The sequence below is a fragment of the Arvicanthis niloticus genome, chromosome 24 (assembly GCF_011762505.2).
Source record: "Arvicanthis niloticus isolate mArvNil1 chromosome 24, mArvNil1.pat.X, whole genome shotgun sequence".
Taxonomy (NCBI): domain Eukaryota; kingdom Metazoa; phylum Chordata; class Mammalia; order Rodentia; family Muridae; genus Arvicanthis; species Arvicanthis niloticus.
This window is the reverse complement of record NC_133432.1, coordinates 41,725,264-41,752,176: the sequence shown is the minus strand read 5'-3', so window position 1 is coordinate 41,752,176 and position 26,913 is coordinate 41,725,264. Positions and strand designations below refer to the sequence as shown.

Genomic DNA, 26,913 nt, shown 5'->3' with positions numbered 1-26,913 from the left:
CACTCAGCAACGTAGCCTTGAAAAAGATTTAGACATGTGAGATTCGGGCCGATGGAAATGGGGTACATTTAACTCAAATGGATTTTCTAAAGTGGAGACAGCGAGCAATGGCAGGTTTCTAAACAAGAGCGATGTGAACAGCCCTCATTCGACCTATTTGACTAATTCAGCAAACGTTTATCTGGATCTGCCTGGGAGTAGCAACAATAGCTTCAACATGGGTGATGGCCAAGGAGTCCACTATAGAAAAAACCCGAAGCCGTGTTAGACTGGGGAGGTGGTGGGCAGGGGTGTCTAGTAAGAAGGCTCTCATCCTTGCCTCCTTCAATGCTTTTCAGTCTGTCTTATAACAACAACAACCAACAACAACAACAAGATTTACTTTATGATCCTTACTTCTTTGTATTTGTGTCAGTATGTGCACTGGATGCAGGTGCCAATTGAGGCCAAAGGTGGGTCTTCCTAGAACTGGAGTTATAGGTGGTTGTGAGCTGCTCAGTGTGAGTACTGGGAATTGAACACAGGTTCTCTCTAAGAGTGGTATGTGCTCTTAAGCACAAAGCCATTTCTCCAGCCATCATTCTGAATCGGAAGCGCCTACCTACCACCAGCAGACCAACCTCTATCTTCTTTTGAAAAAATCTGACATGAAGCCCAGTGAACTGTCCTCTTTATTTGACCCCACTTGACCCCGTGTCTAGTCATAGACAACATAGTCCCCATACTCCGTCTTTGCGGCTGTACCAGCCAGGGTGAACCTCACCTTCTGAACCTGGTTTCAAGGGAACTGGATTCTTAAAACTATTGCCCTTAAGACATGACTATAAAATTGAGCCAACTCCTCCAAACTCCATTGTCAAGCAGATTCAGGGGTGACCCCACCCCTCAGCGTGGCCCAGCACATGTCTGTACCCACCACAGATATCAAATAGCATCACCAAGTGGGAAGGGCTTGGAAAAATGAAACCAAACAAATAGATAAATAAAACAATACCAATAACTTAAAGAGACAGGAGAGGCAGGTGACAAGTCTTTCCTCCGTCGCATAGACAAGATAATGGAGCTCAAAGATGCCCACATCCTAAGTCCTAGAACCTGTGAATAGACCAGTGCTTGGGAAGGAGAGGCAGGTGGATCTCTATGAGTTTAAGGCCAGATTGATCTACATAGAGAAACACACACAACACAGCTGTGCATGAGGATGGAGGAAGGAGCCAGGACCCCAAAGCACATGAACAGCCTTGAGAGGTTGTGAAGAACAAGGAAGTGGGAGGATTTTTCTCTGAATCTTCCAAAAAGGAACACAGACTTGCTAACCCCTTCATTTTAGACAGCAGAGGCCTTTAATCCGATGCTATCCTACAGTTGTATTAAGTCACTGATGTAGTTGTTTACTACATGTATAAGAAATGGAGGCACTTGGAATTTCACTTCCTTGTCCCTTAGATACCAGGCCTGCTCATTTGCATAGTGCATGCCCTTAGAGTTGGTTTCACAGAACCTTCCTGCTCGCCAGGCCCTTATGCTCTGTAATAGGCCGATTGGTCTTGTTTTCCCTTTTAGAGTCCAAACTCTACAGGAAGACCTGAAATATTTACTGTAGCATTTATAAGTCCAGTGTAATGCCTGCCATGTGGAGATCCAGTAACTCAATGGAACAAGCGTACAGAAGAAGCCCAGGGCTACACAGGGCTTCCTGGGGCCCTAATAGGACCTCCAAAGGCAAGCATCAGAGCTTCTTTTCAGACACAATGAGGTCAAGTCTGACGTCGTCATTGATGTATGTATATATGTCATGTTGAATTGAATTACTGTTAACGGTAACCATGACAACGAGAAATCTCATTCTCATGTGGAGAACAGTGAGTTATTCAGACCTTTGTACAATGCAACCCCAGGTCCCTTTTCATGAAGAGTGTTAACATCATCGACAATTCTCAATGGATCTTCCTATGTGGTGCATTGACGGTCCTTCTGGGAAAGGCAGACAACCCAGGGACAAAGCTTTCCTGGGCATGCTCCTTCTGGAGTTACAATTTATTTCTGGAAAGAAACGGCCATTCACGAATTCTCATTGTTCGGGAGAAATGTTGAAGCTGCTTTTTAGAAAGGCTGAGAGTACGCATTAAGAGTATAAATACCATGGCCTCCTCCCCGTGTGCCATTAGTTAATCGTTTTCAATTGTTAGACTCTGGAAGCAGGTGGCCATGGGATCCAGAGAAACCACCCCAGCTTCAGATAACAGGTCCAACTATGGTTCCAGCTATCTCCAGAATGTCCTGCCTGCAAAGTGACCTTTTCAGACTTTCCATGAGGTTCATGCAGTTCCAGAGCTGTCAATTCTCTGCCAGTGATGGTTCGTTCTTTATACTTTGCCGTGGTAAGGGACTCCTGCGTGGTCTGTGGAGCTGACTCAGTGATTAGGAACACCAGCTACTCTTGGAGAGGACCTGAGTTTGGTTTCCAGCACTCATATGATGGCTCCCAACTGGCTATAACTCCAGTTACAAAGATTCTGATGCCCTCTTATGACCTCTGTAGGTACCAGGCATACACTTGGTACACATGAGTACATACAGGTGAAATATACACATAAAATAAGTAAATCTTAATTGATGATGAAGACAAAGATGATAATGATGGTGATGCCATCGACGGTGACGATGATGACTCTGAGTGCATTTCTAGGCCGATTGGCTTTCCTTCTTGGGACAGGATATACCCCTGACAAGTGATAGACCTAAATTTCCCCCCAGAGGCAGAGAGAAACAACTCCTCTTCCTCCATATCACAGTAGTCATCTACTATGGGTATCTACTATAGGTGACTCCGACGTGCCACAGGCATTGGCAGATAGATACAGGATAAGTCGAAAGCAGTTCACAGGAAGTGGATGACAAGCTATGAGATCTGGCAAGCTGCCCCGCCATTTTCCTTCTTGGCTCGAGTTTTAGTGCTTCCGTAACCCTAAGTCTCTGATAGCAGCATAGCGAAATCAGGAAATGTCTAACGGGTGACTAATCTATTTTAACTGCTGTAAGTTAATGGGACCAGGAAAGAAAACGCATAGGATGGCAAGTGAAGCATTTAGATTGAGCCCTACACCAAGGCCAGGCATATGCCCAGTGAGGGGAAAACGTAACTGAGAGGACCAGGCTGAGACTGCAGCAGGAGCCCAGGGCCTGGCACGTCTCCCTCCTTGATGAGAGGACTGCGGTGGTGCAGAGCTTCATTATTCTCTGGGAAAAGCAGGCCTTGCCGAGAACAAGCTTGCCAAGCCAGTTATTAACAACCAGGGGAGGAAGGCCTCACTTAGCCCAAGTGAAAAAGAAAGGTAAGATTTGGGAGACTCTAACACCCATACTCTATTCAGTAGGCAGCAGCTTGAGCGTGGCACACTACTACAACGTGTAAACCCAAGTGGTTAGGAGACAGAGATATGTAAGTCAACCATTTGAGATCAGCTTGCACAACTTCGACCTCCACCTTAAAAAAAAATACGTCTGTTGAGGAGTCTGTGAAGCAATGGAGAGCATGGGAGAATGAGCTCTCTCGTAACTTCTCCATCAAGACTGGATCGCAGGATTGGAGACTGTTCAGTGGTAGTGTTTGCTTGGCACGAACAAGGCCTTGGGTCAGTCCCTGGCATAAAACAGGAAAACCCAACTAGTAAGAAAAAGGGATGAAGATGAACGAGCTGTGAACAAGAGGAGGAAAAGTGGGCTGTAGAGAACGTGTCAGCCGTGAGGCAAGAAGCAATGTCAGGTAGACCTAAGAGGTCTTGAGCCTTAAGAGCAAGAGGTTTGTGTCAGCAGCAGCGGGGCACAAGGGAGACGGGGTTCTAGGGAACGTGGCTATTTTCCATGAAGATAATGGCTACTTCTGGTATCCAACCTGTATTGCTCAAAGGACCAAGATTCCTTTTCTCCTGTCCCAAACTCTCTCTTCTCAGTATTCTCTTGTATTAGTTGCTTTCATGTAGCTATGACAGAATATCTTACAGAGATAGCTTTAAAAAGAGAGATCTGGGGCTGGAGAGATGGCGAGATCTGGGGCTGGAGAGATGGCTCAGTGGTTAAGAGCACTGGCTGCTCTTCCAGAGGTCCTGCGTTCAATTCCCAGCACCCACATGGTGGTTCACAGCTGTCTATAATGGGTCTGGTGCCCTCTTCTGGCACTCAGGCTTACATGCAGACAGAGTACTCATACATGGAAAATGCACACATAAATACCTTCTTAAAGCGAGAATGACCCATTATTTTGGCGTGTACTTCAGAGGGTTCAGCTGATGGTTGCACAGCTCTGGGTACATCATGGTGGCAGCAGGGTAGTCTTTACTTTGTACACCGAAAGCAGTGACAGAGCAACAAGAAAGGGTCAAAGACAAAATATTTCTGAGAAGCTTTTCCCAGTGACTTTCTTCCTCCAGGTAAATCCCAGTTCCTAAACTTCCTAGAACTACCAGCTGGGGACTGATCATTTAAACACAAATCCCTGTGTGTGTGTGAGGGGACACTTAATATTCAAAGCATAACTCTTGGTATAGATGTTTTGCTATGGAGAAGGTGACTGGACTTCTAATAGCTAAACCCTAATGCCTCTGTAGAAGTTTCAATGAAGATCATCTCACCAAACAGTGTTCTAACATATACACGTAGCAACTGTCACCCTGTGTAGAACAGAAGGAGAAAGTAAGGTTTCTATGATGTTTTCTTTGAGGACAGTAAGACACACAGGGCAGAGCAAGATCGATAGCACTGAGCTGTCTCTAAAGTGACCGAGTTCAAGCCAACAAGCTAGCCCTACACAGAAACCATCAGAGCCATCTCTTGTCGGGATCAAATGCATGGCGTGAGCCAGAAGTCACCACCAAAACCACAGCCGAAACTGGGTACATTCTAAAAGGAAGACCTGCATGTTTCGTGGGAATATAGAATTTATGTAAAAAATAATTTTTAAGATTTATTTTTATTATGTATATGGCATTCTGCCTGCATCTATGCCTGTAGCCCAGAAGAGGGCACCAGATCTCATTATAGATGGTTGTGAGCCACCATGTGGTTGCTGGGAATTGAATTCAGGACCTCTGGAAGAGCAGCCAGTGCTCTTAACTTCTGAGCCATCTCTCCAGCCCCGTGAAATTTTAAGATAAGACAAAAACTGCAAAACACAACAATGACTTTCAGTTGGCAATGATTAACCATTGCCCCAGAATTCCATGTTCCGATGAAGTTCTCCAGTATGAATTTGAAGTACTCTGTAAGGTAGATTTTGTGATAATGTGCCAAATGGCTAGCTCAGTGCAAGCCTTCACCTCAGGACTGGATGCAAAGTACCTCCCTGAAGTCTTAGAATTCCTTGCCTTCCTCCTGGTGTCACTGGGGCCCCAGAGAGCTGGGCCTGCTTCACTACTATGTAGAGGACTTCGCAAGGCACGCTGTGCTCCCTCCTAACTCACTGGCTATAGCACACACATACCCAGGAACATGCAGAGGCGCCTTATCATCTCCTAAATCCCTTTAATGGTCAAAAATTTAGGGCAACTGGCCTTTTCTAGTCATATTAGCTCTTTAAAAAGTTTTTTCATTTTAAAATTGTTCCTTTTTTAAAAGAATTATTTATTTCTATGTGAGTACCCTGTAGCTGTCTTCAGACATACCAAAAGAGGGCATTGGGTCCCATCACAGATGGTTGTGAGCCACCACGTGGTTGCTGGGAATTGAACTCAGGACCTCTGGAAGATCAGTCAGTGTTCTTAACCACTGAGACATCTCCCTAGCCCCTTAAATTAGTCTTATAGATTTATTTTATGTGTGTTGTTTTGCCCACATGTAGGTATGTGTGTCACATATGTGCGTGATGCTCTCAATGTCAGAAGAGAGCACTGGATCCCTTGGAATTGGAGTTACAGATGGTTGTGAACCATCCCATACATGGGCACTGGGAACTGAACCTTGGTCCTCTGCAAGAGTTGCTCGTGCTGTTAACCAAGGAGCCATCTCACCAGTCTCCATGTTTTATATTAAAAACAAATTGACGGGTGTTTGCCTACATGTATGCCTCTGTACAATGTGAGCACCCGGTGCCTTTGGAAGCCAGAAAAAGGCATTGGATCTCTTAGAACTGGCTTTACAGGCAGCTGTGAGCCACCATGCAAGTGCTGGGAATTGAACCTGGGTCCTCTGTAAGAGCAGCGTTAGCATTAATGGCTGAGCCACAGTGCCTTACTTTCCTAGGCTTCCATCATCTGGGCTTTCCCCTCCAGTTCTCAGCACGTTTCCTGTACCCCAGGCTGTCTTCCTGAGACTCCCTCTCCCGCCTTCATCTCATGGCCATCACTGTCTTAGTAACTGAGTCCTGAATTCATTCTTTGAGAGCTGATTTGACTCCACTATGTAAACCCTGTCCTGTGGTTCTGACATACTGTGTGGTTCTGTGATAGCTGCCACATTGAGCTTTAGACTTTTAGTTTGTCCCTTCTCTTGGAAGGTGGCACTAAGGGTCAGCCTGCACCCCGCTTACCTTGATCTCTTCCTTGTCTCCCCGGCATCGGTGCCCACCATGTTAGGTCTTATTTGTTTTGGCTTCGAGGAAATGACTGAGACTGTATTTCTTCTAAGGTCTCCTTGTGATTCAGCATTTGAGATGTTTCCTGGTTTCCCCCTTATAGTCTCACAGCAGTAAAGTGTTTGTTGAAAATAACTCAGCACACAAAACGCTAAATGATAAAAATCCCAAATAGCGGCGATAGGATCAAATGGGTGCACACAGCCCTCCACCTCTCCGTTTATCATGTAGCCCTTGGTGAAAAGTGAACTTGATGCTCTGTGTGTGATGGGGAAAGACCCAGGAGATGGAGGGTGGATTGCCCTGGCAGGAGTGCCTGGCTGGTGCGTTGGTAAACGTAGTGAGAGCCGACAAGGTGATCGAGATCCCATCTTTTGCTCTCTGTTTCTTTAAAATCCTTCTGGAACCATATATATGAAGCTGCTGATACTTACCAGGCATTGAATTTCAATGGGAATTTGGCCAAAGTCAAGACTGGAGAATCTGGCCCATGGTGGCCAGTTCGAAGTGTTGAGTCAGGGCCTTTCTGCTGACTCGGTTGTCTCTTTAGGCTTATGTAATTCCAGAAGTTGAACCCAGAAGTTCTACTGCCAGGATTGGGGGGGGGGTCATTTACATTTGAGACTGGACGGATAATGTCCACGGTGAAAAAAAAAATAGTCTCTGAGGGAAGAAGGGAAAGGGGTGTTTTGGAGATATGAATACTGCATAAATGAATGTCCCATTGTAAGAAAACCACTGTGGGTTTTATATTCTCAGACATTGCTCTTTTTCATGGTTCACCTTAGATGTCCCCTCTTCTTACGTTCTGTTAGATTCTTTTTAGCTCAGGAATGGCTTCGCGTGTCTGCCGTTGTCTTGCCAATCAACCCTGGAATGTGATTTTAAAATCTACACAAAAAATGCATGAACTATCGAGGTGATACCGAGAACTGGTCCCCTTTACTCCAGATCCTGAGCCCTGGCTTACATAAAGGACACGATCCTCCACTAATCCTCACACACCCACGGAGACGCAATCCCAGATGGGACGTGGAGTTGTCCCACACTGCTCCAAATGTCCTCCGCTTATTCAGGACACAGTTAAGCTTCACAGCTTAGTAAGACCTGACCTTGAGAATAATTTTTCAGGCCGAGAAACTGATGCCTCTGGAAAGCTGAGTAAGTTACCTTGATGACATATCACCTGCAGCAGAGATGGAGCCGACTCCTATTTCTGCCAACAGCTTTCTGTTTGCTGGTTTCTTCTATCCATGGGCTATAGAAGACAAGTCTGGCAACAGGACCACCCAGGGCTGGAGAAGAAAACTTCCTCCCTCATACACCCTCTGGCTATATGGGAGGGGTGCTTTTGAAAATGTTATCTAGGTGCCGATTACACAGACAAAGCAAAGGAGCCAGCTAGGGAGGACATTCTTAATGGATGAAGTCATTGGCTTCCAGATCATTCTACTTGCAGAACAAGGTTGTTGTGTTGCCGGCCACAGAGCAAACTCCCCAAAGGCTTCTAGATGCAGTTGAGAGAACGTAAAAAATCTACCAAACATCCTGCGGCTTCACTCAGCATTTCAAGTTCAAATATTTGTTTTGCATATCAGGAAATGGCTTAGGGAACTGGTACCATCTCGCTAAGTGCAAGATTATGAGGCCACGTGGCCAGCTAAGTACCCAGAGTGAGTCAGGATTTCTCCTGGGCGAGAGCCCCTCCTCTAATCCACACCTCTGAACAATGGCACCGGAGTCAGAACCAGTCTGGAGTCTTTCCCCAGGCCAGGAGTCCAATCCTCCCATTGCCTTCTCTAGTCTCTGGCACCAATGTCTGTCGGTCCTTCACTCCTGCTGAATACCCCCTTAGTCCTCTGTGGCTAAGTTTGTCATCTTTGACTGGCCACCCAACCAAGACTTAAGGCTGCTTAACCCATCGGGTGCTGTCTGTGAACATGGCTTGGTGCCTAGTGATGCCAAGTTCTTTCTGTTCCCTCCCTGTTCCTCTCAGGAGAGAAGGAAGTCCCTAGGGAGAGTCTGGGCAAAGATTAGGCCATCCTCCCTCATGTCCTGGGCGGGTGCCACTTGTACAGGTAGGATTCCTGAGTCCCATGTCATTTCTTCTGTACACATCAGACTTGAAGCACACACAGGCTGATGGGCAGGCCAGGGAGCTGATGTGAGGAGAGCCTGCCAGGCTTCTCATCAAATGGAATGCAAACACAGCCAGAGGCAGGCAGCTGTGCTCATGTGCCCTCAGCCATGCTGCGGTCAGTGCTGGGTCTAGGGTTCACCCTGAGCCTCCTCCCAAGTTGGCAGAGCCCATGCCATTCTTGCAGTGGAAGGGCCTTGGAAAGGGCCTTGTGGGTGCCATGGGAGTTGGGAACATCTAGGCTGCCAGTTTAAATCCCTCTTAACTTGCAACTTCTGCAGTTTTCCATTAAAAAGAAAGAAAGAAAAATTCCTGTACCCTGCTGTTGAAAACCAGGTACCTTCAGACACCTTCAAATTGAAAGTCACGGATGATAAATCTTTTACTGACATGGATGAGAATGAAGGATTATGCAAGAGACAAGGGGGGGAAAAATCTACCACACAGTCTTGTCTCTGACTCACCTCCCATTCAAACCAAATGTAACCCCAAATTTAGTGAAGTAGGTAGATTTCCCCTTTAGGGTTCTCTGTCATCTTTCTTAGCCACATCACAAGACCCATAGTTCAGAGTGTCCATTAACCCAGTCAGTGGGGGACTTCCTAACACTGACCAATACTAATGAACTTCATAGAGTCATCTAATCTGTGACTGGCGCTGCTCCAGACCCCGAGTCCTCACCCTCACTGTGCAGATAAGGAAGCCAGCATTTAGGGATTGGCCCTGGTTTTGAAACCTTTCTTTCTGTGGTTCTCTGGTGACTAAACAGCACAGTGCCACCCCATGCTGCCCCAGCACAGGCTCAGTCTTGTGGCTCAGGAAGAACCAAAGCCACCCCATACCCCCCTTTAAGGCTTCAGTGTAGCAGACACCCCACTGAACTAATTAGGACCCACCTCTCTAGAACTGCAGACTCACTGGCATTAATTAGACATGCAGAAGCACTTTCGTCCAGTAATGAAGAGAATAACATAGAGGAGTCTCACTGAAGGCTGGAGCATGGTATTTCATAAAGGTTATCTTCTCCACATGGGAGAAATGAAGATCCAGGGGCTGGGTTTCAATCTAGACCTCTCTCCTCCCTTTGGGCTCTGAAGTCAGAGGCAGCTCGTTTGGTTCTTTGGTCTGCTGCTTTGTTCTGAGTGGGAGGTGGACTTAGGAAACTCAAGTCTTCCAGGCAGGGGGCTCTGGAGAAGGCCACAGGGAAAGTGACCCAGACACAGCATACACACACTCCTGTCATCCGCAAATGATCATACATAGCACACCTGTGGAAAGATCGTATAGAAAGACGCAAAGATACACAAACATGCCACACAGATGTAAGCACTCAAACACACAGTTCCCAATGCCCGCCCCACATACAGTCACACACACACACACACGCAGTCATATACACGCCACAAACATTTGTGCACAAATGCACACACAAAGGTGCATGTACACACATGCCACACTTAAACATTCTCTGTCTCTCTCTCTCTGTCTCTGTCTCTCTCTCTCTCACACACACACACATGTCTCTCTCTCTCTCTCTCTCTCTCTCTCTCTCTCTCTCTCTCACACACACACACACACACACACACACACACACACACACACACACACACACACAAGCGGTTGTCATAGTCCCTGGTGTTTGTTCCCAGTGGCTGGCTGGCTCAGCAGAAAATCTGGCTGAGTTGCAAGATTCTGTTTGGAAGGTGGGCGTTGCCGTGTGCAAACACGTCTCAGGTTCAGGAAAGCACTGGTGGAGGGCAGCCAAGGGCACGTGCTGGGGTGGGCGGGGGTTCTTTGTCTTCTCTCCCCATGAGAATAACTTCCAAAATTGGAACAGAATTTCACCTATTAACCTCGATGATGTTGTGTTTCTCAGCCCACAGCGCCTCAGATGAACCCGGTGGGTGCCAGCCTGCTAGGCACACCCTCCACTGTGATGTAATGCTTTGTTGACAACATGATCTGAAAGCACCTGTGGGTAGACAGAACAAATAGGCAACCCGGGAGCAATCTTAATTGCAACATACATGGAGTAGTCACAAATTAGGGCAGGTCAGACCCTCTCAGAGTGGGCAGTACCTGCTGCTCTGAGTGGTGGGTGAGAGTCAGCAGTGAATGGGACCCTCAAATCCTAGAGGGAAGAGGGAAGCAGAAGCCTTCCCTCAGCAATCCCAGGATTTCCTCAGCTTTTAGCACAGTTTAAATCCTCAAAGTGTAGCCAAGGGTATGGTCTCTATGCTTGTTAAATGGGCAAGATAGTGAACCGTGCACACAGAATGATACAGTACATAGAGGAGCAGATGGGAATTAGATTTGATTATTCCGCCACAAGGCAACAAGCTTGAAAAGAAGACCAATGAAGAATTACTGAAAAAATTAGATTTGCTTAACTGTGATCCGTGACAGAAGATTGAGGCAAAAACGACGCTTTTGAAAAGCAACGTCTTGGATTGACCATTCAGTGTATTCAGCTTTGTCAGATTACTAAACACAAATTTTTTGTTTATATTTCTTTGTGCATGTGTGCCTCTGTGTGTGATGGCTGGGTTCATGTATGTGTGTATATGTGTGTGATGTGTGCATGTATGTGTATGTGTGTGGTGTGACTCTGTGTGTGTGTGTATGTGATATGTATGTGTTGTACGTGGGTTGTATGTGTGTGTGATGTATGTGTATGTGATGTGTGTGATGTATGTGTATGTGATGTGTGATGTGTGTGCATGTATGTATATATGATGTGTGTGGGTGTGTGTATATGTGTGATATGTGTATGTATGTATGTGTGTATATGTGTGTGTTGTGTGTGTGATGTATGTGTATGTGATATATGTGTGATGTGTGTACATGTATGTATATGTACGTTTGTGTATATGTTGTGTGTGTATGTGTGTGGCATGCCTCTGTGTGTATATGTGTGTGATGTGTGTGTGTGATGTATATGTGATGTGTGTGTGTATGTGTGGGGTGTGTGTATGTGATATATATGTGTTGTGGGTGATGTATATGTATGTATATATGTGATGTGTGTGTATACGTGTGTGTGTGTATGTGTGGGGTATGTGTGTATATGTGTGTGTGTGTGTGTGTGTGTTATGTGTGTATGTGTTGTGTATGTGTTGTGTGTATGTGATATATGTGTATGTGATTTGTGTATGCATGTGTATGTAATGCGTGTGTGTATGTGTGGGGTATGTGTGTGTGATATGTGAGCAGAGGATAACTTGCAGATCTCAGATCTCTCCTTCCACTATGTAGGCTCCAAGGGTCGGACTCAGGTTGCCAGGGTCTCAGCATATCTTTATGCTTCAATCCATCACGTTTGCCCCACCCTAAAACTTTTGAAAACAATACTAACCCCTTTAAACTCTCCTATGAGATGCCACTGTGACCCTTCTGAGAAGACAGATATGGCCGCTGCAACATCCACTGAGCTGTTTGAAGACCTGGAAGCACACACTGGTCTCCAACCCGCTACAGACAGCTATGGATTTGTTTCCTCTCTTTGCCTTAGTCAGTTCTCTGTTCCTAACAAAGCAAGCCATAAAGAGCAAATATTTATCTTTGCTCACTGCTGGGAAGTTCTAGGTTCAGGTTGGATGGGCTTTGTTGCTTTACCTGTTGTGGTGCAGTATGGTGTGTGTGTGTGTGTGTGTGTGTGTGTGTGTGTGTGTGTGTGTGGTGGAGAAGCCATCCACCTCCTCTGTGGAAAAGAAAGAGAAAGAAGAGACTAGAGTCTCTCAGGATCTACCCTTCCAGGGTACCCAGTGACTTCCTCCACTAGGTCACCTCCAAAGGTTCCTCTACCTCTAAATAGTGAAGCAGGCTGCGGACCATGCCTTTAACACAGGCATGTTAAATCCTGTTAATCCCCAAACAGTGGGGTCACAGACATTGTAGGTATCTGGTCCTCAATTGCTTTTGCCTGGGCTACTCTTTTTACAAAAACAATCTCACTTAGAATGACTCCCATAGGATGAAACCATTTATGTACGAAACTCGTTTTCTTTTAGACAGACTATCTTGCGATAGCTTTCAAAACACAATCTGGCTGATGAATATGGACGGGGGTGGTGGGGAGGGGAAACTGGGCATTAAATCATTCTAAAAATAAACGTAAGGGCTTTTTACAAGAAGTGAGCCTTACCTACCCATCTATGAGCTGGAGTGGCTTTGGGGGTTAGCCCACAACAGAAAGCTGTGTCGCTTCAGGACAGCCATCTCACAGGCGTTAGGGACACAACCAGGGGCCACCTGAGAAACAGCAAAAGGCAGGGCCATGAGGTGCTTGGCTTCTCCGGCCTGGTGAGGAGATCAAGTGAAGTTTTTATCATTACAGTTCTCTGTGTACTCAAATCAAATCTGTAAAGAAGGGGTTCTACAAGTCAGTGTCCTTCATAAAAATACGGATGGGAGGTAGCTAGCTTTTCTTCTCCTTCTCCTCCGTCACTTCCTCTTCCTCCCCTTCCTTCATCCCTCCTTCTTTATACCTTCTTTATCCATATCTCCTCTTCTTTGCCATTTTTTGTGCATCCTTCTCCATCCCTTCTCTTTTCCTCCTTCCCTTCATCTCTCCTCCAAGCCTCCTCCTCGTTCCCTTCCTCTTCTCCTTCCCTCCTGTTTTTCTTCTTCCTGTTGTGTGCACATCTGGGCTCCTCACATAGAGGTAAAATTTCTCTCTCCCTTGTCCCTTCTGTTTTCAAAGTGGCCAGGATCCAGATGCAATGGCTACACAGAAGGCTCTAGTGAGGATGGCTTGGTTTGCTGCTGGTGAGCCCATTGTCGAGAGGTAATTGGTTCATGAGAACTCTGATCCCACTCAGTGGATCAATCCACTGATAAAGTCATAGTTGGATAAATGATTGGGAAGTGGTAGAAACTTTAAAAAAAAAAATGGGGCCTGCGTGGAGCAAGTGCTTTCTAAGGGTGAGCACTGAGAGGAGAGTCTTGTGCACGCCCTCCTCCTTCTGATTCCTGCCTGCTGGCTCCCTTTAGGAGTGTCTCTGCCTTGTCCTTACCCTCCCTGCTGTGATGCTCTTCCTCCTCAGGCCTAAAGCAGTGGAGCCAGCCAAGCACTACAGCCTCTGTACCGTAGGCCGAATGCATCTTTCCTCCTCCAAACTGTTTCTCTCAGGCATTTCCACAGCAACAAAAGACTGATTAACACAAGGTTGGTACCTAAGTTACCGTTTTTAGACCATGAGAGGACCTTGGGAATAAGCTGCTTGTGCAAATAGTGAGTGTATGTGTGTGTGTGTGTGTGTGTGTATGATGTCAGAGTGTTTGTGTGAGTACATGTGTATGTTTGTGTGAGAGAGTATGTATGTGTGTATGTATGAGTATGTATGTGTGTGTGAGTAAGAGAGAGAGAGAGAGAGAGAGAGAGAGAGAGAGAGAGAGAGAGAGAGAGAGAAGGCCAGAAGCAAGTGTTGGATCCCCTGGTACTTACAGGGGATTACCTGGTAATTACAGTGGTTGAGAGCCACCTAGTAAGAGTGCTGGGAATAGAACCCAAGACTGGTATAAGAGAAGTTAGTTCTCTGAGTCGCTGAGCCATGTCTTCAGCCCCCACACAGGTTCGTCTTATCAAAGAGCTACCAAACTATCCTTGAACCTTGTGGGCATTTTCACTGTAATAAAGAAAGCTTTCCACCTTAAACTGTTTCCATTCATCATTTTTGCTCCCTCTGACTAAACGTCATTCTGAAAGCTGTGGCCTCCAAAGCAGGCAGGATATAAACACAGACGACATGCTTTTATAATTGGCTCACCTTAGGGTATAGAATCTATACCATAGACAGTAACTGTGGCTGAGCTCAGCTCTGCATAAGGCATATTTGGGCACTTCACAGCAGGCATCTCATGGGACACCTGCTTCTGTGACATGGACAGTAATTAGTGCCATAATGGCCTTTCCCATAGCTAACTGTTCTTTCTGCTCTAGAAGCCGTTCTCTGTGTGGTGGCCCGATTGATTCTCCAGTGTAAATCTCGAGCCCTCCCCTTTGGAGAATCTGTCTATGGTATGTTTGTGGTATGATCCCATCACCCCAATAGTGGCTAAAGCTCTGATAATTTCTGCCTGTGGTGATGAAGAATGCAGGCTGGTAGTTCTCACTCCAAGGCCTCTCTTGCTGTTGGCGAGGGCCAGTGTGAGGTATCCCTCATAGTCTCAGACATTTGAACATCATGCAGTCCCCAGTCGGAGGTGCTGTTTTGAGGGGGTGGGGGTGGTGAGGTGTGCAGGCTTGCTGGAGGAAGTATGCCATCAAAGAGCTTAAGGCGTCACCCTGTTTGCAGTTGGCTCTCTCTGCTTCATGCTCACAGTGCAAGATGGGAGCTCTCAGCTTCCTCTTCCTGCTGCTTGTTGACAGGCCTCTGCACCACCACCACACACTTTTGCCCCACTATATCTGAAAGTCAAAATAATCTCTCTCTTCTGTAAGTTGTCTCAGTCATGGTACTTTATCCCAGGGCTAGAAATGTGGCTAATATAGTCAATTACCACCTCGTGCTTTGAGGAGCTGCACACTCTGGTCCCAAAGCAGCCTATCCACATGCCCAGGGAGCCAGTGCCTCTAGGATGATGGAGGCCTTTGTTTTTTTCCAGCAGGGCTGCTGAGTGTAGGGCCCAGAGCCCAGCTTCCCTTAGAGGGAGCAAGCCAAGGTACTAAGATGGAGTTAGATTTGCTTTCTATACCCTCACCTCAGAAACCACAGCTCTTCACTTCTCCATGTTCCAGTGATGGAGGAAATTGCAAATATCTCCCCTGCTTCAAGGGGCGTGGACATGGATTATGTCTCTGTGGAACAGTGTGAGATATTGATTGTGGTCTGGAGTACATATTCTTCATGTAGATGTGGGGAAACAGAGACCATGTCCTCAACCAATTAACTAAATACCCCTTGTCTTGGTTAGGGTTTTACTGCTGTGAACAGACACTGTGACCAGGCAAGTCTAGTGAAGGACAACATTTAATTGGGGCTGTCTTACAGGTTCAGAAGTTCAGTCCATTATCAAGTCGGGAACATGGCAGCATCCAGGCAGGTATGATGCAGGAGGAACTGAGAATTTACATCGTCATCTGAAGGCTGATAGCAGAATACTGGCTTCCAGGCAGCTAGGATGAGGGTCTTATAGCCCACACCCATAGTGACACGCCTACTCCAACAAGGCTACACCTTCTAATAGTGCCACTCCCTGGGCAGAGCATATACAAACCATCACACCAGTCATGGGCAACTCAACACCCGGAGTCCGTTCTGTCTGGTATTCCTTTCTGCTATGTGTGCCATTGCTAAGACGTGACATGGATTCCACACCCACTGCCTCAGCTACCAGCAAGTGTTTATGTTTCCTGGTACTCTACTGAAAAGGAAGCAATTGGCTTTGAGCTCCTCACGTGTGGGTTAGTTTGATCACACCCTACTTCTGCCCAAGGAATCTTTGAGAACCCCTTCACCCCATAACCTTCTCTCTATCATCTCAGGACTGAGAGTCTAGCCAGTGCTGTGAAGTACAGCATCTGATTGGCTGCTCTCAGTGTCACTTAGAGATGGAATCGTGATGAATCCTTCCCACACCATTTCAAAGCTCTTCTGCATTCAGCCAAGGTGTACAGAACATGGAAGCAACCATCCTGAGCGCTCTAGAGAAGCATGCAGACCCTGACCACTGTAGAGATGGGTGTGTGGGATTAAGCCAGTTTACTAGTGTGTCTAAGCCTGGGGTTGTCTGGGTGAGCAAAGGGAGGGGCGTGTTTGTGCAGGGAGGGGAGAATGCTACCCAGGGAGCCACAGGTCTGTGAATGAAAGGGGCAGGTCTGATGAAAACCTTTCCAGGGCAGCTCATGGTTCTACTCAGCCCCCAATTCATCCAGGGTTCTTGGTGGTGCCCCCACCCTATTGAGATCAGTCTATCTGTCAGCTTAGGATCCCATGTCTCCGCAACCATTCTTCCTCCCTAAGATTGTTGTGCAATGAGTTCCACATTCTCTGCTCAAAGGTGTTCTCTGAGTACAGAATATTTCCCTCACACTATCACACAATGCGGCTAATTGTAGAATCGCTGTAGAATGTCTCTTCAGCATTTGCCCGGGAGGAGAAGGTGGCCCACTGGCTGCAGAGGAGGCAGCAGGAAGGCCTGCCTGTGTTCAGCAGCATCCAGAGTTCTGCTGCCCATTAAAGCAGCGCAGGCAAAAATGAAGACCATGGTCCACGGACCAGGACCCAGTGGCCCTTTCCCAGCAGACTGGCTTCACTCAGAGGGGCCCCTTAGGTCAGAGAGTCCCTCTTAGTGTTAGTTCATTAACACTGGACTGCATGGTGGTGTCCTGGTACATTCGTTGTGAAAGAGTTTTTCATTATTTCCAAGAACACATTCCAGAACTTTCTCCCCACCTTCTGCTCCACTGATCCCCGATCCACTCTTCTTAAGCAGATCTTGGGCCCTTCCCCTTAGGTGAGTGCGTAGATCCCATACCCTGAGATCTGCTGTTGCTCAAGTGGGTATCAATTGGCTGCCCTGAGTACATTTGCCTCAGGTAGAGGTTACATGAGCACAGTATGTCCCTCCAGAAAGCCAGAAACTGATTTACTATCCACAGACTCTGACTTGGACCTCTCCCATGATGCTCTAGTTCTCCCATGATGCTCTAGTTCTTGTTATTGCTGTCATTCAGGGCCACGAGCCAGAATGTTCAGGCTTTGGGCCATCTCTGCAGGTGAGTAGGTGGGAAGGATGACCTCAGTGTCTGGACCTCTGCTCCTCACTCCATATGCTGAAGAACATAAAGAAAACAAAAAAGGGATGGAGATGGTAATCTGGGAGAGCTGGGTTACCCCCAGAAGCGACTTAGCCCAAATCTATTCTCCTACTATGCCCTGGGATGGGCCGCGACCACTAGCTTTAGGGACTGGAACACGGCTTGCACTCAATTATACTTTTGTTGGAAAGAAAAATTAACAGATAAGTGAATGAATATGGAGACTGAGCTTTCCAATTAGGTCCGTCAGACACTTACACGTCTCCCATAGGGACCCTTACTTGTCTTGACAGCCCTTTCCTCTTCTGTTAGCGGATCTGTCTCTCAGCATGACCCTCGTTCATTCTGGCCCTCATGGTGGAATCCATCAGGACTGTGTCCATTTGGGTTTTCAGTGTTGTCAGCTGCCTGGGACAGAAACAGCTTTGCCAAGTGGCTATCCTCTCCAGTTAGCGGCAGGTCACATTGTTGCCGTATCCTGCTGAGTCTCTGGGTTGCCATCTTAGATCCTATGAGCTACTGTTTGGTGGGAGTGTAGTGCCAGATTGGGTAATAGCACTAGGTGAAGGGAGTCCTGATAGCCAGATGGGCGCGGACTCTCCACCATAAGACGGGGATGGCACCTTGTCACAGAACCTTGTAGCAGAAATTGCGGGAAAACAGACCGGTTTTCATTACAGTTTAAAAAAAAAAATGCCTGTGAGAAGCAACTGTCATGGTGGAAACGTGGATTTGGAAAAGGCTGTCAAAGGTCAGTGAATGGGGTCTTGTCTCTGTTGATCTGGGCCTGTGCTAGTGCAGACTGTCACAGAGAAGGCTGCAGTAGAGGACTCTTGTCCAAACCCATGGCAGGGTAAAGCAAAGAAAGAATTACTCCAACTAGACCCCACTTCCTAAGATTCTAATGCTTCCCACAGAGGGATGTGCAGGGGACCAGGTCTTCCGTTAGCATATGGGCTTTTGGGGGAAACACTTCACATGCCAACTAGAATAGAAAATCTCTTTACAAAGTGTCATGCATTATTTTAAAGTGCTGTCTGACGAGTGGAATCCTCTCAGGCACAGTTAGCTTTGATATTTTCTCCTGCTTCATTCGCCTCTTTTAGGTCATCTCCCCTGTACTTTAAAAAAAAAAAAACATTTGCTTGTTTTTATTTAATGTGTAGGAGTGGTTTGCCTGCATTCATGTATTTGCACCATGAGTATGCAGTGCTCAGGGTGGCCAGAAGAGGGTGTTGGAACTGGAGTTATAGGTGGGAACTGAACCTGGGTTCCCTGCAGCAGCAGCCAGTGCTCCTAGCGACTGAGCCATCTCTCTAGGACCTCTCCTCCTTTTAATCATGGAAGAAAATAAGACCCCAAATCTGTTTGCTATTTTCTTCACCACGTTTTGCCAATATAGAATTTAAAAATAAGAAAGGACGCCTGATTTGCTGAGTTCCTTGGCTCCTGAACTTTACCCCACAGAAAACTCTCAATTCGCTGTTAAAGATTCACAGGTGAATGAATTTCTCTAACCTTGAGGTTGTTTACATGTTCAAAGTGAGCCTTCTGTTTTCTGTCTTCCTGTTATCATTGATCCTCCACTTCTCCAGAGTGAGCTCATCAGTCTCCAGGCAATCTCTGGGTGACCCTCCCTACAGGAAGCTATTCCTAACCAGTGTAAAGGAAGCACTTGATTTAATTAACACCACCACCATTTCCCAATAATGGTAAGATAAACTAAACTTATACCAGGAAGGAAGGAAATTAACCTTACACTCCTGTGGAAAAAAAATAGAGCAGGATTCTGAATCAAGAGGCTAAGAGGTCAAACATCGTTAGTAGCCTTCTAGATAATTCTTTAAGTCCTGACAGCAACACTTTCGTGGAGACAGAAGACCTAAGGGAGACCTGAAGGTGGGAAGTGACTGGAGTCTGAAGAGGGAGTGATGTCATAACCAGGTGCCAGGTTGGCACAGGTAGCTACCATGTATCTGATCCCCCGGGGCTGTTCTGGCAAACACTTCCGAGAGTATTGTTTAAACCCTGTAACAGGGCCCAGACCTTAGGACAACTGACTCCTTGGTGGAACTACCACTTAGGCCATTAAACTCAGTACATAGACAGCCCCACCTGCCAAAACTAAAACAAAGGCCTGATCCATCAAAGTCCACAGTTCTGGGAAAGCATCTAACCTTGCTTTGGGCTTCTGTATTTCCACTTCTGGCTAACTGTCCTTGTTAACTGAAGCATGTCAGTCCAGAACATGGTTTCTGTGATTCAAAGCTCACCCTGAGAAAGGCTCAAGGCTACACTGGGATCCAGAACACCCCTGGTAGTTGCCAGCCAACTAATAGTGTAAGGCCCGACAGGTAGGGAGGAACTCCCTCCCTGCTCTTGGGAATTCACGGCCACCCCAATAACTGCAAAGACACCGAACTTGATGTAACAGCAAAAGGTATATTTCAATCAACGTGTTGAGGTCGCACTTCCAGCCCGTCCTACGCAGAGGCAAGCAGTGAAGTACGACCCCCACTTAGGGAAAAGATAGAGTTTTTATAGTAAGAACCGCAACCCAGGGAAACGAGGGGGAAATATCAAACACTATTCAATTTGTCTTGTGGTTCGTTTTGTTCCTGGTATCCAGGATGCATGGGCACACTGAGAACTCCCAACTCAAACTCTCCTGGTATCCAGGGTGCACAAGAACGCTAACTTGAACTCTCAGCTCAAACCCTATTCAATTTATCTTATGGTCACTTTTTAGTTCCTGGTACCCATAGCACTTGGTCACGCTATCTTGAACTCCCAGCTCTGAACTCTATTCAATCTATCATCAATTTTGTCTTGTGGATAGCTAGTTTCCTAGGACCCAGAACACAGAACAAGCTGATCTGCACTCTTGACTCCATCTGTGGAAGGTTTAAAATTTTTTAACCCTTTCAATAGAGACTTTTTATTGGCTTAAAACCATGTCTGAGCAGTCTTTTCTGGCGAACACCCCACATTACCCAGAACCTTCATTTTCTAGAACTACACTTTTGTGGGGGTAGGGAAGGAGGTTAAAGCATCCAGGACATTTTACAGTAAAATGTAAACTAAAGAGAATAAAACAGAAGACCCTTGGCCGCAATGCTTAGGGGTAAGAGTGACATGTTGGGACACCGGGTAGCCCAGGCTGGCCATGTACTTACCATTCATCCCCTTGCTTAAGTCAGCAAAGCTTAAGTCAGTGCTTAAGTCACGTGCTTCTCCGCACGTGCTGGGACTAGAGTCATGCACCACTGCTCTTGGTTGAAACAGGAAATCTTTGTTGCCACGAATAAAGACTGGTGAACTAATGAGGATTAGAAATTTTGGATCTAAAACGGTGTGCTTTGCTCTAAGAGTTCCTCTCGACTTCCTCAGTCATCTTGAGCGACATTTCCAGTGCCCTTGAGCTCTATGAAGGAATATATCCAAGCCCACCTTCAGTTGCTGTAACAAACTACCACAGACTGGAAATTTTAAAACAAATGAAGACTCATTTCTTACATTAGTGTTCTGGAGAACATTAATTGTGTTGGGAGGCCCAAGACTGAGAGGCCGCTTCTTGTGAGTGACAACATCTTACTGTACCATCCTATGAAGGGAAGATATGACTTGGTGAGATGCAGCAAACATGCCCGCTCCAATCTCTCTTCCTCTTCCTAGAGCCGTTGATCCCATCAAGGGGCCCCCACCCCTGTGGCTTTGTCTAGTTCTAATTAAAGTTTTAACCTCCAAATACCGTCAACATAGGAATTTTGAGATTAAGCTTCTAACACATAAATTTAGGATAATGCGTTCTAACCACAGCAGGTTCAATCCTGCCCCACAGGAGCATGGGGGTGAAAATCTGTGTATGTCCAGCACCTGGGCAACATTGGGAAACCCACTACATCTTCTTTGAAATAAAATCTGGTAAATTCCCACACTCCTGTGCAGACCCTGATCCCTCAGCAGGAGACCTCGCAGTCTCAGTTCATAATGATTCTAAGAAGGTCCCCTAAGAGGCTGTGTATCTACATAGCCTGGCTCTTTCTGTGTAGTGAGTAAACTCAGATTCAGGAGATCTTACAGTGATCAAACAATGTCCTCATTTTGAGAGAAAGCAGTTTGAGGACTCTGCTGAACATTCCAGGCAAGTGTTAGCCCACAGTGCACACCAGTGTGGATCTTGTTTAGAACACATCGGAAGAGTCTGCCATGCAATCTGCAGCTCCCTGGGAGGACGTGAATGGTGTGTCAGAGTTCACCAGCCTTTCCCACTTGACCTAGACTGGGTCCTTCCAAGACAGTCCTGACAACCACCCCTCCCTGCTGTGGGAGAACTCATTCAATAAGCGCCTCCATGGTCCTCATACTGTATTACGTTATAAGAGGACAGAGGGATTGTAGGGAGTCATTTAGTCCAGGTTCCACGCCTGGGCAGAGCAGAATTCTCAAACTACAGGAAGCCGCACGTTTCCCTTGCTTTGGTACATCTCCATATGTGTCCTGTTATCTGTTTTATTCTTTTATTTGTTGGTTTAAATCACACCAGAACTCTGCAGTCTCCCCTTGCAGCCTCTCATTCCCTCGCCCAAATTATGCAAATTACTAATAACCCCGATCTGGTCGCGGTTGTTCTTGATTGAAAAGTAATTGGGTTGTAATATGCTAACCCTTTAGCTAATATTTGTCCCTGAAGATGAAGAGACCTTAAAATTCACTGGAGAGCCCTTAGGCAGTCAGGATTATGGACTGGGAAGCCGAGGAGGGAGGGAACCAGAACAGGATGGAAATGTCCACATGGCCCGTAAAAAATGAAGATATTGTGTGTGCATGTGTTTTGTTTCTTTTTTTAAAAAAATATTCTTTCCTTACAATTTTAAAAGCAACAACTACTTATTAGGAACAAAAAGATAACATGCTGGATGTGGGAGTTGGGGAGCCGGAGAAACATTTCAGGGCAGAAACAGGTGCACAAAGTTGCCTGCTGAGGGTTGGAGCATCTTGCAGTAGGATCATCCTCAGGATGCGGCTCAAAGGCCGTACAGTCTGGTCCAGACGGACCCCTGGCAGGGACCCAGAATGTTGCTGAGTCAACTTGCATATAACAGAGAAGAGCAAATCTAAACTAGATCTTGGGCCACTGGGAGGGAAAAGGGACAGAAATGAAGACTTGAGAATGTGGTGAAAGGAGTCAGCGAATCACAGCACAGAAACTGAAAACATCATGTCATGCCTGGTGTGCATTTCCTTGACAAAGTACATGATGTAAGTAAAGAGGAAGGAAGTGCCTATCATCTCTTGTCTAAAGTCCAGGCAGCTGTCTGTCTGGGGACAACACTGTATGGGAGTGAACCTTCTCAGGAGCCTGCACTCAAGGTCTGCAAAGACCTGCAGTGTGGGAGCTCCTCACTGGGCATCGTCAGTGACAAGCAGGGTGGAGAGCTGTGGTGTCAGGACTGCTAGGTGCTCTGTAGAGGTGCTCCAGAGGTGGCTGTGATCTCTTGTTAGGGATCTCAGGGTGATTCTGAGAAAGGGCATCTGTTGGGGGGGCTCCCTGGGACATCACCTGCTCAACATCTTCATCAGATCACCTCACAGGTGAGCCCCGTGGGAAATTCTGGATTTCTCCTGAAGTGGTGAACTGGCCTTTTCTTTATACTTTAGCTGGCTTTTTTGGGTCTTGACACCCTCTAAGAAATTATCAAAGATGTAGGATTTCCTTGGCAAACTTGCTTCTCCTGCCTCACCAAGAAGCCACGCAATATGATCAACAGATGGATCCTGCACCTGCCAGAGGAGCCGGCACCCCTGAAGACCCTCATTGAAAGGAGCCATCCACTAGAGGATATGGTAAGAATATGAACCCAGGGAAGCCACTTGAGAGCACCCTGATGCTACTTCCTATTTCCAAGCTCCGGTCCCATTGGCAAGAGGGAAAGCATATTCAGAGTGAAGCCATTAGCTGCCAATAGAGAGTTCTGGAATCCCAATCAATAGGTTGAGATGTGGACTCTGCTTCTACTCTCAAAATTAGGGCTAAAGCCAGAAAACAAACAAACAGCAAAAACAAACAAACAAAAAAGCCCCAAAACCTTCCAAATGAGCACAAATATCACAGCACTGTCACTGGTACAGATAACCCATGCTCAACGTCCTTCCCAGAGGGAACGGTACCCAGGCTGCCTGCTAACCTTAATGAGCTGTTACCTGCATGCCGGAGAGGAGGGTGTTCGTTGATCACAAGTATTTTTAATTAGTTGTAGGCGCAGATGTTTTTCTACTTTTTTTTTCTGACTTAGATTTATTTCTTTAATAACAGGTGCTGAGCATAAAACTTCAAGAGACAGATTTCCGTAGCCGCCAGCAGTGTCTTCTCCTTGCCACCTAATGGGTCAGTGTAAAATTTCTCAAAAGAGATGCTCCCCAAAGCGCTTAAAGTCCTGACTATAGCTGGGAAGCCCCCACGCCACCCCCTGCAAAAAAAGCCCATGTGTTGAGGGCTTGGTCCCAGGATGTCACTGTGGGAGGGGTAGGAATCTTTAGGAAGGGGCACCTGGGGGAGGGCCTTAGATCATTGAGGGTGTGTCTCTTTCTTTTGCTTCCTGGACAGGAAGTCCAATTTTGCTCCATTGTTGCCACTGCTGCCTGGTCGTGTGCCCTTCGTGACATGACCAACCCAATCATGGACTGAAAGTTCAGAACTGCAGCTCAAGTAAACCTTTCTGCTTTGTCTGTTTATTATCCGAAGGCATTTGTTATGGTGACGTCAGAGCCTGTGGGGCACAGTCCTCTGTCAGTTGTTTCTATAGTGGCCTTAAGTTTTCAAACGCAACCCTGTGGGAGTTAAGCAAGAAGGCTGCCCAGCGAGCTCAGCTTTCCTAACAAGGCTCTGTGCAAACTTTACCAGCCAGTCATTTATGCCTAGAAATGTCACCTGACCGTCTTCAGCCTTGGCCTTCTTGTCTTTAAAAGACACTCGGACTGAGTGTGTTCCCAGGCCCCTCCTGTGATGTTCCATCAGAGATGACTGCACACTCAAGCAGGGTCACTGAGGGATGGAGAATGGCCACCCTGACAAACCCTGCCTGACAAACCACCCCTGTGTTCTTTGTTTCATCTTTGAATGTTTTTATTACCTGCCTTTTCTGACTGGGAAAATCCGGTTTGTTTTTTCTTCAAGGCCCTGTTCAAATACTATCTTCTTGCTTGAGCTTTTCCAGGTCGCCTTCTTGGTCACACACATGTTGGGCAAATGGACACATCTATTTGTCAGGGTTGTTATGCCTGTAAAGGGCTCTTAGAGTGTTCAGTATCGACCTGTTTTGAGGTAGGTCGTTTGCACCATGCAGGCCAGTGAGAGGACCCAGGACACAGTGTGTGGCATTTCTTCTTTTCCCTGGATCAGACAAACTATCTAGGAATCCTCTGGCTTTTGTCTAAAGTAGGTCATAAGACTTTCATGGGAGAGATGCTCAATATCTGGAGAGGAAGGGGATACCTCCATCCTGAAGACGCAGGAACACAGAGAATGTAGACAGGCCTGGCTGAGTTCCTCCATATAATGGTCCACTCTTCATCAAACCTAAGCATCAGAACACACGTTTCCGTTTCCTCGGGTCCTTGGTTTTTTTAAAAGGCTTCCTGTGCCCTTTACAGCACACTTTGCTTTCCTGTGTCTATCTGCCTTTTAGAAGGACCTGAGTCATGAACCGAGCTGTGGGACCATAGTGGCCCAGGGTTATTAAGGAATCGAGGGAGCTTCAATCCTGGATACCTCAAACATGAGGATGGCAGGAGTTGGCTACCTCCTCTCTCCTAATCTGACACCATAAAGCCGGCTCCCCCACCATCAACCCAAGTAATAATTTATTACTCTGACAGTTATCGGGGTTCATGTCTTGTTTGACCTTATAAGGTTCCACCACCTTCACCATCCCCCTCCCATCCCCTCCTCAGACTTTAAGGCCCTTGAGTATGTAGATGAAGTATCTTCTAACACCCATCCCCCTGGCCAGTGGTATACAGCCACATAACCTTGCTCGAGAGACTCTGGCCACCTCCCCAGGGGCATAAATACCATGTTCTCCCTCCCGATAAACAACCCAGTTCTCTGAAGCTGTTCTTGGGTGTGTTCACTGCAGGAGACTGAGATCTTGCACTACATTCTCTTGTGCAGCCGGCTAAGCTTCCCTCCTTCCAGTCCAGCTCGGTGCCCGATGCGTCTGGCTACCACTGAGGGAAAAGGGGGTATGGGGCTGTACCTAGCAACTGATAAGAAAGCAATAGTATTTTTTCCCCCTGAATGTACTAGTTTTCAACCTTCCTGGGAGAGGAAGATAAAGGGTGGCTCAACTTTGCAAAGCCCTCAGGCTGACTCGAGAACCCAGTGCTTTGTGAATGTGTTGCATGAACACTACACAAATGCTCACGTCTTGAGTCACATCTGCTTTATAATGTGTCTGCTTGAGAAGCGTTGGGGAGAGCTCACAGTCAGCCAGCCACCTACCTTCTAAAGCACTGTCCTGTCTTCCGGCTCTCACCTGTGAAGGTCAATTTGCAGAGGCCCAGGCCCCGTGCACGTCTTCTTCTGTATGCAAGTCGATGTGTGTGTGTGTGTGTGTGTGTGTGTGTGTGTGTGTGTGTGTGTGTGACTGTGTGTGTACATGTGCTCTCACACACTGCTCCCTGAACTCTGAGCAGAGATGTAGTATGGAGAGCTACTGCATCTGAGGGCTGTATCTGAGTGGAGTCATCTACCTCCATACCTGAAGGACCAGGGCAGTTAAGCTGGTCTCAGGAGCCAGGCCATATTATTCCCAAATGGCAGAAACTCAAGGTGTGCCCTGGATGGGTCACCCCCTTGAGAGGACCGGGGATAATAGTATGGACATCTCAGTGGTCTGTAAGCCCTTCCAGGAGCTCTGAGCCGGGCTATAGAGGGCAGAGGGCTTTCTTCACTTCCCCAAAGCTCTGGTTTCCAATTCCTTGAAGTTCAGGACACAGGTACTCAGGGACAACCCACCTTTGTCAGGCTTGCCTTCTAAACCTTCTTCCTCCAGGCAGGTAATTTCCATGCAGAGAGCAGCTGGGAAGGAATTCCTCATTTTCATGTGGAGGGTTGTGCTTCCCCAGCAGAATCCTAACCCAGCTTTTAAATCAATGACTCCAAATGGATCTGGGTGTAGAAAGCAAACTGAGTAGACAGAGTGCGCCTGTCTGCCCACAGTTCATGCAGACAGACGGAGTGCGCCTGTCTGCCCACAGTTCATGCAGCTTCTGAGTGGAGAGGGGGCCACAGGCTGCTTCCCCTTGCGTGGCATAGCCATCTCCACAGTAGGAAGGGGCGACCCAGTGACCTTCCATCTAGCCTTAAAGAGGGGAGGAGAAGTTCCCTGGAGCTTACCATAAAAGGGGTGAGCATCACTGGTGTCTAAAAACCCTTCTGCTTTA

General features: G+C 46.8%; 1 long non-coding RNA gene across 2 annotated transcripts; it reads left to right on the top strand.

The window, feature by feature from the left end:
* Nucleotides 1–3,111: 3,111 nt before the first annotated feature.
* On the top strand, nt 3,112–25,578 carry LOC143438214 (uncharacterized). Of its 2 annotated transcripts, XR_013107208.1 has the most exons (4): nt 3,112–3,335; nt 23,128–23,313; nt 23,783–23,854; nt 24,074–25,578. It is a non-coding gene; the product is annotated as an uncharacterized LOC143438214 (long non-coding RNA). The 2 variants fall into 2 exon arrangements; XR_013107207.1 differs by lacking the exon at nt 3,112–3,335 and having other exon boundaries at nt 22,754–23,313.
* Nucleotides 25,579–26,913: the final 1,335 nt, after the last annotated feature.